The sequence below is a fragment of the Lissotriton helveticus genome, chromosome 1_1, assembly GCF_964261635.1.
Source record: "Lissotriton helveticus chromosome 1_1, aLisHel1.1, whole genome shotgun sequence".
In the NCBI taxonomy this organism is placed as follows: domain Eukaryota; kingdom Metazoa; phylum Chordata; class Amphibia; order Caudata; family Salamandridae; genus Lissotriton; species Lissotriton helveticus.
In genome coordinates this window covers 1,345,849,610-1,345,864,055 of record NC_136057.1, presented here as the reverse complement: position 1 = coordinate 1,345,864,055, position 14,446 = coordinate 1,345,849,610, and positions in this window count along the sequence as shown.

Sequence of the window (14,446 nt, the reverse complement as noted above, 5' to 3'; positions counted from 1 at the left end):
AAGCTGACAATTTCTGGTGGCTCTAGAAACACTAGAGGCACAAATAATCTTTTGCTAAAACCTCGAAGATTCAGGAAGGAAAAAACTGATAAACGCTCCTTCTCAGGAATGGCACCCAGGATTTGGAACTCACTCCCTCCTAAAACCAGGCTCATCTCCTCCACTACACTTTTTAAGAAAGAAGTAAAGGCTATCCTCATGGCTAAATACACTTGAACTATTACTGTGGATTTGTTAAAGACTCTGCACTGACCTGTACTATCCGCTCGATCCCTGTGATTGTTTTATTACTTGTACTATTGTCTTACCTGACTGTCTTTGCTCCCACTTATTTGTACTATTAGCATTATTGATGTACCTGTTTTACTATGCTCCCCCATGTACCTACCTCACCCCACTTATTACCTGCAACCACGCTATGCCCAATGGACTGTTATCTACTCTCCTGTTGGTATCCATGCTTTGTAAAGCGCTCTGATATCTGCAAAGATCTTGTTCGCGCTATATAAAACTTTCAAAATAAATAAAATAAATGTTCATGGGAAGACCAGGCGGGTGATCGAACGAACATTTGGACTCCTGAAGAGCCGGTTCAGGTGCCTGGAAAAGACAGGCGGAGCCCTCCAATACAGCCCACGCAAGGTGTGTGACATCTTCACCGTGTGCTGTATGCTACACAACATGGCAGTGGAGAAGGCCGTGCCACTCTACCTTGATCCTGATGAGCTGGAACATCCGCCCGTTGAGGATGAAGGCCTTGGCCAGGATGCCAGTGACGAGGAGGGTGAAGATGATATCCGCGGTCACCTCATCCACAACTTCTTTTCATGATGGTGAGTCATATCATCTTTTATGTAAAAGATGGATTATAGAGTTGCATGGGTAGCATGCTGTGTATGCAACAGACTGTATGCAAGGTCACTTGGATGTGTGTTGTGCAGTGTCACACATGTGCAGTTGTAATGCAACACACATACGTGCAATGTGTGCACTTGGAATGTACAGGTGTTATACTACATCTGGCTATTCAACAGACATTGCCAAAATGACATTATACAGAACTTGACCCCTCGTGTGCCACTCTCATCCACAGCTCGCCCTGCCTGTTGTCCGTTGGGGTCATCGTGGTCATCCTGCTATTGCTCATTATGATTGCAATGTCAGCCACATCAACGGAGCATGCTTGGACATGTGGATAAGTCAATTTGGGTAAGGACTCATATGAGGTTGTTTAGCGTTGGTATGTGTAGAAATGTGTGGTACATGTTCATGTGCATGTAGTGAGACCTTGCATACATGCAACTCCATTATGTTACTTATGACATGTATGGCCACTCCCATGACAGGAGAGTCACCCCATCTGACTGTCATCTGTTGTACTTTGAGACTCTGGTGAATGCATCAATGTGTGTAGACATTGCCACTGCAACATTGCACATACCATGGCTTGACATTGTGTCAGAGATCACAACCACGGACTCTGTGGGGGATTGCAGCCTCACTGTGTGCATTAGAATGTGACTGGATCCTCACCTCCAGCTTGTGGGCCAGTCCAGTTTGATTACCATGAAACCATGTGGTGTGGGTGTGGCCCAGTGTATGTTCCACATGTTAAGACAACTGTCCTGTGAATCAGTTTACATGGATGCATTGCCCCTTGTAGCAGTATATCATGTCACTGTAATGTCGTTACCTCAGTGCAGGTTGAGAATACTGCTACGCCAGCCTTCACAGTGAGTAGCAGTTCTGTTTTGATTCACATGATGCCATGTATGTTTAGCATGACAAAATAAAATGTTGGGATGATGCATATGTGATTTATTGTGTTGCACCAGTGGAGTGCGGTCATTCACATGAATCTCTGGTCCCCTGCAGCATTACTGTGCAATGGAAGGGTCTGATTATGTAGCTTGGATGGACATCACTTGCACTTAATATTTCTTCTACCTGCATATCATGTTTGGCATAGTAATGCATACTTGACAGATCAAAAGACTGGCTACAGAGTGCCTTCATTGCATGTCGGTCATTAGCTTCCTCATCATATGTGATACTTACAGCAGTTGTGGATGAGGTCAAGTTTGCCTACATGGCCCTTATGGGTAACCAATATCAGATACAGACATTACAGTTAGCGTAAGTTGCATTTCCATATGTTTCCATTTGTTTGTAAGGTCCACCTCATCTGAGCCAGTGAATGAGTTTTAACAACATTGATCTATTAGCATGGTAGCTCACTTGTGAGCGTTATACATGACTCTAATGTATGACAGACTGTCGTAGTTTTTATGTGTCCGTGTCACAGCATCGGATCTCATGTGATGGCATGATTACTCATCATGAATTTTCTCCAGTCAGTACACTTCACAGGTGTGACTGGTACAGTGTAGCAAATGAGGTTTTTGAAGTGTCAGTGACATGAGAATGTACTCCTAATGGTTATTTGCCTCTGTTTCAGGTCTCCCTCCCAGCAGTTCCCATCCTCTCCTTCCCTCGCCTGATCACCCTTTTGTGTCTGTCGTTTGTACTCAGACCAAGGGGCTATTTGGAGGTGGAACCCTTTGAGCATCACACCACTCTGATGAAGAAAGGTACGACCAGTCCTTGACAGCCTTGTAGGTAATAGTAATGCGGCATTACAGGTGAGATCATGAATAGTGTAATTTGGACTCCTTGACAATGCACATGTATGTTTGTTAATGCTCCATGGGCTCACAATGTAAATAATCATGTTGTGCATGACGTCTGACTCCTACAGAATATTGTGCCGCCTTGGGGTCAACACACATGTCCTTCTAATATGCATCTATACTATTTGGCATGAAGTTAGCTCATGCTTGTTATGTGTTTACCTGTATAGTGACCAAACGCATGGGGTTTGGGAAGGCTAGAATACTATGTTGTGTGTGAGGTAGATGGCTTTGTCGCTGCTGTTTGGCTTTGAACACAGTGGCTGTTGTCTACACCTGCTGACGCTGTGTGTCTTGTGCCCCACTTGTCCGTAAGGGCCCTGATCCAGTGACTGTGATCTGTGGTGATTACTGTGCCATTTTATTGTCAGTGACCCTGAGTGAGGCAGACACTCCTGCCTTCACATCCACATGTCACTTTGTGCCTTGCCAATGCCCTTGTGTTATGTGTTTGTTTAGCAATCTGGCACACCCCTCCTGCCGTCATGTCTTCACTCATTGCTGCTGCTGCATACACAGCCACCATGCAGCGCACACTATCCAGGAACACAGACACCTACAGGATGACCCTCCTTCCATCCATTAATAGAGCATGCTAGTGCCACCCTACACACAGACAACACCAGACAATCACCCTCCTGCTATCACAATGCTTGGAACTCAGCCATTGCTGCTGCTATGCCTGTGTGTGCAACACATAGTGGCACGACTATGCAGATTCACATGACATTGGGTCTACGTACCACCAGGTCATGTGCCGTGTCCACCACACACACACCTTCCATAGGCACAATATTGTACTGTGTTACCTTGTCAACACCACTAGAGCAAAAAACTGCTAGCTTACAGTCACGTGCCAGTACACAACCTGCTCACACCACTTCAACATTGCAGTCACAGTCAGTCAAGTTGCCACATGGGACACACACCATGACCCTGTCTCTTGGGTGTGGTGTGATTTCCCCGTTCTGGTGTAGGTATTTGTCAGACATGTGTAGTTGTTCTGTATGCGTTGCTCCCATTACAGTAGTATAGTACTTGTAGCTCCATAGGGGTAGGTCACCTAATCAGGTGTGCTTGTGTAGAGTGCTCCAGCCCATTGTCCACAGTCTGTCCTGCCACCCTTATCCTGTGCGCCATTCATCACATACACAGTAATGCATCATGCTGATGGTAGCTCACATACCTGAGGACACAGTTGTAGGTACTCCCTACGTGGACTACTACTTTTGTGACACTGATATGTACACCTCAAAGTGACTCTCCTGGGCCTGCCTGTGATAGTAGTTTTGTGATTCAAACCCCCCTTCAGCATTTACTGTCCCACACAGGTGTGTCTTACCATCCATGTATGTGGTTTTGGTAATTTCTGACCAATGTGTGTCCTCACTCAGATTCTGATCCAAGTGTGTGGATGACTGCTGTTTGTTGTATACCCTTGCATTTTTTACATTTGCACACACATATCAATTTATGCTGTTTCAAAGATTACTCACGAAATGCGTATGAGGTTTAGAATATTTATTGGGTGATCTTGTGCAGAAAACGTGAATAGGTGCTGTACAGAAAGGGGTGGAATCCAAAGTTCACTGCTGGAGATGAGATGCCTTACAGTTTCAGTAAACAGAGTCCAGGCCACAGTGCCTGACATCATTGGGCAGACTGTGACCAGCAAGTCCACGTGGGAGAGTCTCATAGGGGATGCTGTTGCACCCAGGGGCAATATGCCAGGTCCAGTGTCCTGGGAGATGTCCATGGCCCACTGGCCCTCAACGTCTTCGCCGTGGAGCATCCACCTTCCTTGGGGGACCCTCATGTGCAGGCATGGACGGTGCATGGGACGCTACGTCAGAGGGTTCCTCCTCCTCCTCCTCCTCCTCCCTCCCTGTGGCTGGTGTTGCACTTTGCCGTGATGTTGCTGGCCTTGTGACACAGGGAGGGGGCTGCATGTTGGCAGCCATCTGACGTAGCATATGGCAAATGTCCCGATGCACCATCAAGAGCTGAGCCTGGTGTGCCTCCACCCGTCCATAATGCAGGTCTTGCCTGGCTATTTGCTCTGCCTGCTGTTGTCTGACCTGGTTGAGGGCCTCCGCAAGCTGGCTTACCTCCCTGGTGTTCGCCCGTATCCAGGATGTTAGCGAGTTCAGGCATACCGGGTGCTGCAGCTGACTGTCCAGATTCTCGCCTCGGCCTTCCGCCACTCCCACCACCCTGACCCACATGAGCACGGCCTGCGCTTGTGGGCACATCCGATCGACGGGCCCCCCGAGTGCTGGCAGGGTGGAGGTTGTCACCAACCTCAGGGGCGCCCGACAAAGGGTGTCCCTCATTTTCAGACTGGCTCTCTTGTGAATCATGGGCAGGGCTCTGACCTGTCTGCTGGGATGTGGTGGGAATGGGTCCGGTGGTTGGCTGAGATGTAGCTGGTACAGTTGCTGCAGGGGTTTGGGATCCAGAGGAGCCAGGTTGGTTGGGGTCATCCACAGTGCGTTGACGGACGGCGCTGGCGGTGGGGTCTGGGTCCTGCTGAGCCTGGGACTGGGATCCTTCTCCCCCCTGGCTGGGGGGGCGATCCGCACGTTCCCCTGTGTGTGGGAGAGACAGACACTGTTAAGGCACTATCAAGTGACATCTTGTTTAGTTATCCATTATCAGCATCACAGTTCCACAAGCTTGACATTGTTGACATTGTTCAGTTGTGTATGTAGTGGTATAAAAATGAAATGTACGATGGGGTATTTACATTCTTCAAATCCCTTGACAATGACTGACACAGCCATTGCTGTGTCTTGTGTTGCCGGCACCAAACGTGTAAAGCATTGCTCAGTTTCACGCTACATCCAGGATACGGTGTAAATCCTTATGTGTGCGTCAAGCATGCACAGAGTTTAGATGCAGCATGTTGATGTAAGAGACAGAGCATCATTATTTAGCATGTCATCTACTACTTTGGATGTCTTTTGCTGTTCCATGCTGGCCAAACAATGCCAACACCCCTGGACCTGTACACCCACTTCTAGATCATGGCTTTAGAACTTGCCGCTTCTGTAAGACGCATCACCTTCTCAATACCCATGTCCATGTTGGTACTTAAGTGCATCCACAAAGTTCATGAGATGGGGCACGTGCATTGTTTGAGAGGCACAATGGACTGGAGCTTCTACTATGTGCATGTATGAGTTGTATGCATATTCATATGAGAGAGTGTTTTGTTGTGGTACATGACAATTGGGACAGTGTTGCAATCCAATGCCTGTCCCCAGGGGATGAGTTTCTGTAAGGGGTGTGTACAACAGGCCATGCTATTACTTTGCTTGTGAATTGCAAGCGTCCATCGTTCATGATTTGGCTGTCCCCTCATGTGGCATGCTGCCATATTCGTGGATTTGTGTTGGTGCACAGGATGCGTGACCTTGTCTTGGTCTTTGTGTTGGCAATGATCACAGGAGGGACTTGTGCTGCCTACACCTGTGCCCATTGTGTACTACAGAGCTTTCCGAGATGTGTGTCCTGACACAGTACAGTGTTGACTGCAAATGGTGGGTGTCTTGCAGGCACATACCAGATGACTGCTAGTACTTGTGAGACATCCCTTAACATTCTGCTCTATGGTGTTTGTGAGGCCTGTGCAGTGCTTGTGTGCAACTGTGTGTGTGCCCCAGGGAGGTGCGTTGAGGTGACAGAGGGAGGAACACTGACTGATGGATACAGAGGGAGACAGAGGGAGACAGAGGGAGAGGGAGACAGAGGGAGAGGGAGACAGAGGGAGAGGGAGACAGAGGGAGAGGGAGACAGAGGGAGAGGGCGACTGTGGGAGAGGGTGACTGTGGGAGAGGGAGACAGAGGGAGAGGGAGACAGAGGGAGAGGGAGAGGGAGACAGAGACAGAGGGAGAGGGAGAGGGAGACTGTGGGAGACAGAGGGAGAGGGAGAGGGAGACTGTGGGAGAGGGAGACAGAGGGAGAGGGAGACAGAGGGAGAGGGAGAGGGAGACAGAGGGAGACAGAGACAGAGACAGAGACAGAGGGAGACAGAGGGAGAGGGAGACAGAGGGAGAGGGAGACAGAGGGAGAGGGAGACAGAGGGAGAGGGCGACTGTGGGAGAGGGCGACAGAGGGAGAGGGAGACAGAGGGAGAGGGAGACAGAGGGAGAGGGAGACAGAGACAGAGACAGAGGGAGACAGATGGAGAGGGAGACAGAGGGAGAGGGAGACTGTGGGAGAGGGGGACTGAGGGAGAGGGAGACAGAGGGAGAGGGAGAGGGAGACAGAGGGAGACAGAGACAGAGACAGAGGGAGACAGAGGGAGAGGGAGACAGAGGGAGAGGGAGACAGAGGGAGAGGGAGACAGAGACAGAGGGAGACAGAGACAGAGACAGAGGGAGACAGAGGGAGAGGGAGACAGAGGGAGACAGAGGGAGAGGGAGACAGAGGGAGAGGGCGACTGTGGGAGAGGGAGACAGAGGGAGAGGGAGACAGAGGGAGAGGGAGAGGAAGACAGAGGGAGACAGAGGGAGAGGGAGACAGAGACAGAGGGAGAGGGAGACAGAGGGAGAGGGAGACAGAGGGAGCGGGAGACAGAGACAGATACAGAGACAGAGACAAAGGGAGACAAAGGGAGAGGGAGACAGAGGGAGACAGAGGGAGAGGGAGACAGAGGGAGAGGGAGACTGTGGGTGAGGGCGACTGTGGGAGAGGGCGACTGTGGGAGAGGGCGACTGTGGGAGAGGGCGAGACAGGGATGGAGACAGGTAGTTTGTGCTTGCTCTCTTCCTACACTGCCTTACTGTGTCACAAAATGATGCATCTCTGAAAGGTGTGTCAGCTACATTTAAATGTTTAGAAGCTGTGGTCTACTATCTTGTGTGATATTTCCCTATCCCTGTGCATTGGGCATTATGCTTGTGTGTGTCTTGGGACATATGGGATGAGAGCAGCCTCCTACCCTACACATTCCACCCTTTGTGCCTCCCCCTTGCAACTACCCCCATTTGGTTGTGTACTGCTGGGACTCATGCCCACCCACCCCATGCTGCTGGGCACTGTTGTTAGTCTACCCATGTAACTTGTGTTTTTTGTACACTCACCAGACTCAACGGCTCCTTCTATTCCATGTACTCCCACCGGTGGCAGCAGGGCCATGACCTTCTCCTTCCAGGGATGGTATACAGGAGGTCTGCGGGGACCACCACCTCCAGTGTGGTGTGCAGAGGCGTAATCCTGGTCCATCTTCCTCTTGACCATCCTCCGCAGATTGTACCACCTGGACTGGCATTCCCCCTGGAGCGCCTGTTGGGTGCAACTGTGAAACAGTAAAGGTATTGGATCCTACATCTGACCAACCCGGATCTCAACAATAGGAAAAACAGAACAGGGTGGCTGGACAGGATTATTCGTGAAACAATTCACCAGACACACAGTCAATCTGTACCGTGTGACCACTGGATTTAATTTTCCAAACAAGTTTATTTTTCTTTTTTACATTTATCAGCAATTTTTTGAAACACAAGCACAAACAAAACCACTGTCAATTCAAGAGGTTCATATATACAGTATCTACAAATGCACACATTTACAAATTTACAACAAAGAATCAAACAAAAGATTGGTTAGACACACCAAAAGACAATCACAAATGTATAATAATTCAAATAAATTGCAATTATATACAGTGCAGAGATTAATCCATAAGCGAACAAACGGGAACCAGTCCTAGAGATTGAAAAAACCAAGTGACAGGCGGGGTTGAGATCAAAAACAAGCCTGCCTATCAACGAAAGCCTGTGGTGTAATGTTAAATAGGGTTGCAAGGCTAGGATACAGAGTGGTGGTATGATTTACATCCTAGCGACACCCTTTGTTGTAGCCACAGGGTGGTATTGTCGACGCGTTTCGAACCTAAGTATTCAAGGTTCTCTTCAGGACAGGGACTGGGAAACAGATTCTGCAAAAAAGTACAGAATTTGGTGTCAGACGTACATTGACGTACTGTAAAATGCCTACTCAGACTCCATGAGAAGTGGAAAGTATTTACCTGCATGCGGGCACAAAGGTTGCCGTGGCGTAGGTATGTCGTGTTCACACCTAAAAGACATATATAAAGGTGCTTAATGCACGGGAATTAAAAGGGTCGCACTAGGAAAGGCGAACGGGCTGTCCTATGTATGAATCATACCTGCAATAGGCGCAGAGCAGGACTTAAGGCGTGGTGTCAGGCTTCAGAAGCTTGCAGGTATCAGGGCGGCTCACATTATTTTGCGCGTGTAGGTCTAGATGGGTGATACAAAATCATGTATGGAATATATATCTCTCAAGGCATGGGTGCACAGCACAACACCCCCCCAATCGCCAAGAACGACTTGCGCGAGGTTCCTACCTGGCTATGCAGACCACAGGGAGGGAAGCGGCCGGTCACTGGCCTCAGTTCAGGCCGGCAGTTAAAGTTGGCCCACTGAAAAAAGAGAGAAACCCTTTGTGAGCGCCAGGGTCAGGAGGCAGCAGTGGAGCTGGTTACAAACCGCTGCGCATAGCAATGCTTACTTTTCTGAATGAAGTAATCAAGCCACAGAAGGTCCGTGTTGCTCACTCTCTCCCAGGAACAAGCTGTCTGTAGGTGGAGCGCCGGGACACCAGTGGGTGTTTTGAATCCAGTTCACAGTAACAGGGGGTGTGGTCAAAAACGGAATGGAGCCCCTAAGAATGCTGGGATCTGTAGTTTTTGGGAACACTGAAGACTGGCCTGTCGGCTGATATTATACAAGGAAGCCTGCCCAAAGCCTCGCAATTTCATAATTCTACAGGCGTGCAATTTGTAGATGGGACGCCTGGACACCAGAAGGTATTTTGGATCCGGTTCACAGTGACCGTGATGCCCCTGAGGAATGCTGGGATCTGTAGTTTTGATGCAACTAAAGACTAGCGTCTCGGCTGATATTATGCTTGGAGGCATGCCAGAAGCAACCCCATTTTCGTAATACAACTGCTTGCTCAACTGATTTTTATGACTTTCCTCCCCGCACATGGGCATATTTACAAGGTCAATACAATGAGCCACATTTACACAATAACACTCTATTTCATCATATCCCTTGTTTTCCCCAACGTGGTGCATGTACATATACACATCCAAACGCGACATTCCTCCCCGCGCATGGGCATATTTACAAGACCACTTTAAAAAAAGACATTTTCATCAGTCGAAATGAGCAATATTTACACAATATCACTACACGTCCTCATACACGTTGTTTTCACTACAGTAGTACATGCCAATATACCCATCTAGCACATGAAAATTCTGAATTCATTGTACATTTCAGAGTTCTGAACAGCAATAATTGCATTGCACCCATAGACACTGCCATGACTCAAAAGACAAGGTGACTCAATACTAGACCTTGTGCGACTCAGTGGATATTGTTAAAAACGTGAGTAGAAAATGGAAAATAATTACACAGCGAAAGTTATAGTAGTGCAGCACAGCCAAACTGGACAACATCAAGGGCGGAATCATAAATTGACAGTTTCAGACATCTCGTTCAATCCGGAATTGGATGTATCGAACTTCAGGATAAGATACGCCTCTTTTTGAGAAAGGCGAAGGTCAGGATCTCCACTGCCACCCCTGATAACCGCCAGGACAGTCCATCTTATATCCTGGCTGGAGTGTTTCTGTTGCAAAAAATGAGAGACAAGAGGAGCAGTCAAGATCTTGTTATTGATCCGTGAGCGGTGTTGAATAATTCTTTGGCGGACTTCCTGCGTGGTTTTACCAATGTACAGTTTTTTACACGGACACTGGATGGCATACACAGTGTATTTTGTCTTACAGTTCGTGTGTTCATTGTGTCGCCAGAACTTTTTGCCATCTGTAAACAGGGAACCTTCTATTGTTAGGTTACAGACCGAGCATGTCCCGCACTTCCGATGGCCCAAAACTGGATTGGCTCCAAAAATCGTACCTTGTGAATCCTTTTTTGGAGGAGGGCGGGTCGATGTAATCATTTGGCCAATGCTCCTGTTCTTTTTTAAGGCAAAGAGAGGTGTGCCTATATCAGGCATTATTTCCTGGGATGTACCATGTTACTCCGCATACTTTTACTCCGCATACCGTTACAACGCGACTTTTACAACGCATACCATTACAACGCATAGCGCTTTGGGGTGCTGGATAGTGGTAAGTATAATTTACTATTCTAACTCCAGTCCCCGTGGAACCTAGGGAAGGTGTTGGATAGTAAATTATACTTATTCCCTATCCTAGAGCGCCCCCCAGCGCAATGCGTTGTAATGGTATGCGGAGTAAAAGTCGAGTTGTAATGGTAGTGCGGAGTAAAAGATGCGTTGTAACGGGTGTATACCTATTTCCTGCACCAAATGCCAACTTTTTCTGATTATTTTTTGGAGCTGATTGGTATGGGGACCAAAAGTAGACACACAGACCATCCTTTCCGTCGTCGGTCTCAGTCTCTTCTCAAGAAGATGTTCCCTTGGTGTCCATCTCGCTCTCTTCATAGAGTGTTTTAGGAGCTTGCGAGGGTATCCACGTTCCTGTAATTTCGTAGTCAGTCCTTGTCCATGTAACTCGAACTGTTGAATGGTGGAACAGTTCCGTCTCACCCGGAGATACTGTCCATAGGGCAGATTGTCTCTTAAACTCCGCGGGTGGTAGCTCTTATAATGCAAGGCATTATTCTTGTCAGTTTTCTTCTGGTAAAGTGAGCATGTGAGCACATCATTTCTCACAGATATCTCGACATCAAGAAATGGTAAGGACTTCTCATTGTGCGTCAGGCTGAATTTTATATCTGGACTCCTATCGTTCAACCACACGTGGAACTCCTCAAGTTGTGCCGGTGTCCCGTTCCACACACACCACACGTCGTCTATGAAACGGAGCCATTGGGCGATATGACCTCTGTATGGGTTGTTGTTCAAAACATATTTCTCTTCGAATTGGCCCATGAACAGAATAGCCATCTCAGGGGCAAATGGACAGCCCATTGCCGAGCCTTTGATCTGTAGGAACATCTCGTCCTCAAAGGTGAAGAAGTTCTTCTTCAAAGCCAAAGTTGCGAAAGAGATGATGAGTTCAGTCGGTACCCTGTGTGGACGTGGTCGGTTCTCCAGGTATAATTCCATAACGTCCGGGCCATCTTGCTGTGGTATCTGTGTATACAGAGATGACACGTCCATGGTAGCTAGCAATTGGCATGAGGAATCAAATGGCAGCCCTTCCACCTTGTTTATAAAATCCATGGTGTCTCTGAGGTAGGATGGTACCTGAACCACAAGGGGTTTCAAGAACACATCCACGAATTTGGAGATGGGTTCAAACACAGAGTCACACCCGGACACTATCGGGCGTCCTGGAGGTGTCAAGGGGTCCTTATGTACTTTCGGGAGAAAGTACAAATGGGGAGTCCGTGGATAACGCTTCACCAGATATTCAGATTCTTTTGGTCCAAGTATCCCTGCTTCTCTGGCAGTGTTGACCAATCTTCCAATTTCGTCCTGGATCTGTGCAGTGGGATCATGCGTGATCCGTCGGTACCACTCCTGGTTGTACACGTGATTCCGACCTTCAGTTCGATATAAATTTTTAGACCAGAGAACCACCGCGCCCCCTTTGTCTGCTTGCCTTATTACTGCTTCCTGTTGCGTCTTGAGTTCTTGAATGGCTTCTTTGTGTTTTTTCGTAATGTTTAGGGGGACGAAAGGGCGTTTCTTCTCCAACGAGTTCAAGGCAGACATGACTGAGCATTCAAAAGCTATGATGTTCTTGGAGACATTGTGGTTCGGTGGACAAAAGGTAGACTTATTCCTCAGGCCCGAGGCTTCTGAATGGAGTTGATCACTGGACTCCTTGAAGAACCATCGCAAACGGACTTTGCGGAAAAATTCCGTGACCTCCAGTTTGATTTTGGTAAAATCCATGGCGACCCCCGGTACAAAGGAAAGACCCATTTCTAGAACTTCTTGTTCAGCTCTTGTTAGTACTTTTTCCGAGATGTTAATGATGGCAGATGATTTCATGAGTTGTAATGTTTCTTGCGGGTGGTCATCTCCCATTGGGGTTTGAATCTCGTCCGCTTCTGCTGTTGGCCCTGCCCTAAAAAAGGCCTCTTTGGAGTATTCCTATTCTGTTGGTTCCTGTTCGAAGTACCCTCTCCTGCATCAGAGTCCTCCGTTGATTCAGACGAGGATGTCTCAGAGAATGTAGTAAATCTCCTCTTCGATCTTCCCTGATTGCTATTCAGGTATCTAGTAGAGTCAGGTCTACTATAAAAATCATCTTTCAAATAGGGATACACAGTCTCGATATTGAAGTTCTTTTGATCTTTCTCAAACTTTGACGTTTTGAAATTGATGGTATTATCCCTGAATGTCACCAACTCTTTTTCGATCTTCTCCAAAAGAGCTTTAGCTTCAATTTCCGTATGGTTATCCCTGATGGCTTGGAGTTGTTCTTCGATTTCCTCCTCTTCCTTTTTGAGAATTCTCTGGGCGGTTTCCACTGTATGCACCATCAGGTCCCTACTACATTTAGTACTAATAAAGCTGAAACCTTTGCGGTAGACAGGATCGTCGGTAAAGATGACAGGGACGTTCTTGATTTGGAGACCCCATGGGATCGTTCCGGCTCGGAGATTGGCAAGTAGGAAGTGACCGTGGAGTTCTGTGCGAACATGTTTTTTACGCAGTCTCGTCAATTTATCCGCAAAGTTGAGTTGTTTGGCTGTGCTGCTGAGTTTGACAGAGGAAAAAAGATTGGAGTCAGAGAGGAGTTTTTTAATGTGATCCTCGCTGAACGACAGCGTGTCCTGTTCAGCCATGTCTATTTGACAGGAGGGCGCACCCCCCTCTTAACAATAAATGTACAAAATCGACCAACGATTTATAAGTCGAAGTGAAAAAGAAACACCATACGAGCAACCGCCCGCTCAACCAAACTGTGAAACAGTAAAGGTATTGGATCCTACATCTGACCAACCCGGATCTCAACAATAGGAAAAACAGAACAGGGTGGCTGGACAGGATTATTCGTGAAACAATTCACCAGACACACAGTCAATCTGTACCGTGTGACCACTGGATTTAATTTTCCAAACAAGTTTATTTTTCTTTTTTACATTTATCAGCAATTTTTTGAAACACAAGCACAAACAAAACCACTGTCAATTCAAGAGGTTCATATATACAGTATCTACAAATGCACACATTTACAAATTTACAACAAAGAATCAAACAAAAGATTGGTTAGACACACCAAAAGACAATCACAAATGTATAATAATTCAAATAAATTGCAATTATATACAGTGCAGAGATTAATCCATAAGCGAACAAACGGGAACCAGTCCTAGAGATTGAAAAAACCAAGTGACAGGCGGGGTTGAGATCAAAAACAAGCCTGCCTGTCAACGAAACAGCATTGACCCGGTCTACGATCCTCTCCCACAGGCGTGTTCTTTCTGCCATGCTGGTCTGTCTGACCAATGCGCCAAACAGCTGCGGCTCGACTCTGATGACTTCATCTGTAAGTATCTCATTCTCCGGGTTAGTGAACTTTGGATTCTTGGGTGTGTTCATGGTGTGGGGTGTATGTGATTGAGGGGTTGATGGTGTGTATGAATGAGGGCGTGTGGGTCTGATTGTGAAGGGGGTGGTGTGGGTGTAGATGAGATAGGGTGTAAGTGTGAAGGTATGTGGCTGCAATTGTTTGTGTGCTCTCTGTTTCCTCACAAGAATGGGT